Here is a 4,449-nt window from a genome sequence, read left to right on the forward strand (position 1 = left end):
GAAGCAAAGCATTCCTAACCTCATTCTTGGATGGAGAAACAAAGGACTGTCCATAGGTGCTTCGAAGTGACAAAAAATCACTAGTGCCAGCTGTAGGCACCTTCCAATGTTCTGAAAAATCACTGATTTCTGCTAAACAGTCTGAGACCGAGCATGGGAGATGATCACCCACAATCCCGAAGCATGAGAGAAAGAGAGAGAGAGAGAGAGAGAGACAGAGAGAGAAGAACCATTGGCTCAGTTGTGATTCATGTGATGTTCGGTGTCACATACTACTCGTATTGCAAGATATAGCTTGCTTATCAAGTTAAAATTTATAAGAAATATTTGCTCATTTTGTGGAACACTCACAGAACAAGCTACTTGCAATCCAAGGTTTTACTGTATATGGGTAAAATATAAGAGAATATATATATATATATATATACACACACACACTCTCTTTGTTTAATGTTTATTTTTTGAGAAAGAGAGAGACAGTGTGTGAGTGGGGGAGGGGCAGAGAGAGAGAGGGAGATACAGAATCCGAAGCAGGCTCCAGGCTCCAAGCTGTCAGCACAGAGCCCGATGCAGGGCTCGAACTCATAGGCTGTGAAATCAGGACCTGAGCCAAAGTCAGATGCTTAACTAACTGCTACCCAGGCGCCCCTCTATATACTCTCTTAATTAAAGAAATACATATATCTGTTGAAATCAAAACTTATACTACCACATTGTGGGTATAATTTTTAAATATAGGTAGAAAGAATACATATGGTGCATATATCACAAAGGATAGAGAGGCAGGAAACAGCACTATCCAGTCGCAAAGTTTCCGTCATTGATGTGACGTGGTAAAATATTCGCTCTAAGTACACTGTGATGAGTCAGAAAGTGTGTATTATAGAAGATACCATGGAAAAGCCAACACTGGAATCAAAACAGAATACTGAAATATACTAACACAAAAGAAGGCAGGCAGGAAGGATAAGAAGAAGAAAGCAGATGAGATTGATAGAAAGCAAACAGTAAACAGGCAGATTAAATCCAATCATATTGGTAACTTTACTAAAGTGAAATAGACGAGGTACTCCTTCTAAAAAGCACACATTGCTAGGCTGGACAAAAAGGTAAGACCCACGATGCATTTGCAAGAGATGGCTTAAAAAAATTTTTTTTAATGTTTATTTATTTTTGAGAGCGAGACAGACAGAACGTGAGCAGGGGAGGGGCAGAGAGAGAGAGAGAGAGGGAGACACAGAATCAGAAGCAGCGTTCCGAGCTGTCAGCACAGAGCCCGGAGTGGGGCTCGAAGTCACGAACTGTGAGATCACGATCTGAGCAGAAGTCGCACGCTTAGCCGACTGAGCCACCCAGGCGCCCCTGCAAGAGATAGGCTTTAAATGTGAGGACATAACTAGGTGAGGAGGAAAACAGTGGGGAATGAGATACTGTGCAAATGTTAACATGAGGGAAAGCTGGAGTGACCATGTTCATATCCGACACATCAGGCTGTCCGATAAAGGAGTATCACTGGAGATAAGCGGGACAGTTCAAAATGTTAAAAGGGCCCAGACATAAGGAAGTCACCACAATTTGAAATATGGATGAATCTAGAAAGAAGGGCTCCAAAATCACATTGCAAACGCTGTCAGAGCTTACGGGAGAACGAGATAAATCCACAATCACAGTTGGAGATTTTAGCACCCTGGCCTCACTGCTTGATAGAACAATTAATTAAAAATAAATCCGTAAGAAAATAAGATATTGGAAAGAATATCAATTACCTTGCCCTAATGATATTTATAGAGCTCTGGGCAGAACAACTGCAGAATACATTCTTTCCCAACATACATAAAACAGTTGAAAGACATATGGGAGGCCATAAACCAACTCTCAATCATTTTGAAAGACTGGAATATTACAGAATATATTCTCTGGCACAATGGAATTAAATTAGAAGTTAAGCACAATAAAAAAAAAAAAGAAAAGAGCCAGCATATTTGGAAATTAAAACAACTCTTCTAAAGAACCCATGGGTTACAACAACACAAAGAAAATTAGAAACGATTTCAAGCTGAAAGATGATGGAAATACAACGTTATCGAAAGTTGTGAAATGCAACTAAATCAACGTTTATAGAAAATGGTGTAGCTGTGAGTGGTTATATTATAAAGGGAGAAAATTTTAAAATAAATGTCCTGAGTTTCCACACGAGGCAGGTGGAAAAAGACAGGCAAACTAAACCCGCAGTGAGTATGAGGGAGGCAGAAACCACAGAAGGAGAAAATAGGCAAAAAATAAACAAAGTCAAAAGGTGGTCCATTGAAAAGAAAAATTGTGAAGGCTCTAGGAAGACTTACAAAGAAAAAAAAGAAAAAAAAGAGAGTAAAACACAAGTTGCCGGAATCAGGAACGAAAAAGGGGTGGTCACTATCGTGCGAACAGCCATGTAAGGGCTAATACGGGCTACTGTAAGCACCTTTATTCTAACCTATTTGACCAATTAGATGAAATGGACCAATCCCTTGAAAAACACGATAGAATGCAAACTGACACAAGGTGAGATAAGAGATCTGAGTTTCCAAGAAATTGAATTTGTTATCAAAAACCTTCACACGAGGGAACGCCAGGCCCGGATGATTTCACTGACTAATTCTATCAAATACCAATCCCAACCGCATGTACTTGTTTTCTTTATGAAGAGGAGAAGCTGATAAATGTGTTGTTCATAATAGAGGGAGAACAAAATTGCTGCAAGTCATTTCATGAGGCCAGAATCGCCCTGCTACCAAAACTTGACAAAGATAGTTCAGGAAAAGAACAATACAGGCCAATGTTCCTCCTGAACGTGGATGCAAAAATCCTTCGCGAAATATTAGCCAATGGAACCGAGAAATAAATAAAAAGACTAATACATCATAACTAAGGGGGAGTTTATTCCTGGAATGGGAGACTGGTTTAACATTCAAAAATTAGTTCATGGTAATTCACCAAATTAGCAGAATATAGGAGAGTCAGAAAAGGTACTTGATACCAAAAAAGCATTTGAAATGGTTTAATGCCATTTATAATTTTTTTCTTTTAAAAAAATTTTTTTTTAACATTTATTTATTTTCAAGAGACAGACTGAGAGCAGGGGAGGGGCAGAGAGCGAGGGAAGCACAGAATCCGAAGCAGGCTCTGGGCTCCGAGCTGTCAGCACAGAGCCCGCCGCGGGGCTCGAACCCACCAACAGTGAGATCATGACTTGAGCCGAAGTCGGATGCTCAACAGACTGAGCCACCCAGGAGCCTCAATGCCATTTATAATTTTAAGCTTAAGTATGTATATTTGAAAGTAGCCCAGATCTTGGCTACCTACCTATGTGAGGTAATGGATATTAAGCAGACTTATTGTAGTGATCGGTTCACAATATACACGTGTCAAATCATTATATTGTACACGTGAGACCCATACAATGTTCTATGTCAGTTATATCTCAGTAAAACTGGGGGGAAATCTAAAACTCTCAGCAAATAAGACTGGAAGGGAACTTCCTCCGTATGATGAAAGGCATGATGGAAAACTAGAGCTAACCTCATACTTAATAAGGGGGGAACCAAGGGTATCTGCTCTTACTACTTCTATTTCACAACGTACCGGAAATTATGGCCAAGGCAATAAGGCAAGGAAAAGAAACAAAAGGCGTCTGGTTCGAAAGGAAGAAGCAAACACTTTTTATTTGGAGATAACGTGCTTGTTTCTGTAGAAAATCCGAAGGATTAACCACAGAACTACAAGAACTACTAAGTGAGTTTGGCAGGATTGCAGCCTACCAGGTCACTATACAAAAATTAATTGTGATTTTATATATTAGCAAAAAAAAAGTAATTAGAAAATTACCTTGAAAATGTTCACTTACAGGGGCGCCTGGGTGGCGCAGTCGGTTAAGCGTCCGACTTCAGCCAGGTCACGATCTCGCGGTCTGTGAGTTCGAGCCCCGCGTCGGGCTCTGGGCTGATGGCTCAGAGCCTGGAGCCTGTTTCCGATTCTGTGTCTCCCTCTCTCTCTGCCCCTCCCCCGTTCATGCGCTGTCTCTCTCTGTCCCAAGAAAAATAAACGTTGAAAAAAAATTTAAAAAAAAAAAAAAAAAAAAAAAAAAAAAAAAGAAAATGTTCACTTACAATATCTTTAAATATGCAAACCACTTGGGAATTTTATTAGTCTGCGCGGGAGACCGTAGCAAAATACCACAGGCTGAGTGGCTTAAACAACACACATCTTTTGTCCTTGTTCTGGAGGCTGAAAGTCTGAGATCAGGTAGCCAGAAGGTTGGGTTCTGGTGGGAGCTCTCTTACTGCCTTGCAAATGGCCACTCTCTTGATGGGCCCTCACAAGGCCTTTCCTTGGTGCAAGTGGTTGGAGAGACAGAGGGAGAGAGATCTCTTTTTCTTCTAATAAGGCAAATCCTACCCTTTCGACTTCATT

The sequence above is a fragment of the Lynx rufus genome, unplaced genomic scaffold (assembly GCF_022079265.1).
Source record: "Lynx rufus isolate CCGP_SWC_20201006 ecotype Redwood Valley unplaced genomic scaffold, mLynRuf1.p SCAF_18, whole genome shotgun sequence".
NCBI lineage: Eukaryota > Metazoa > Chordata > Mammalia > Carnivora > Felidae > Lynx > Lynx rufus.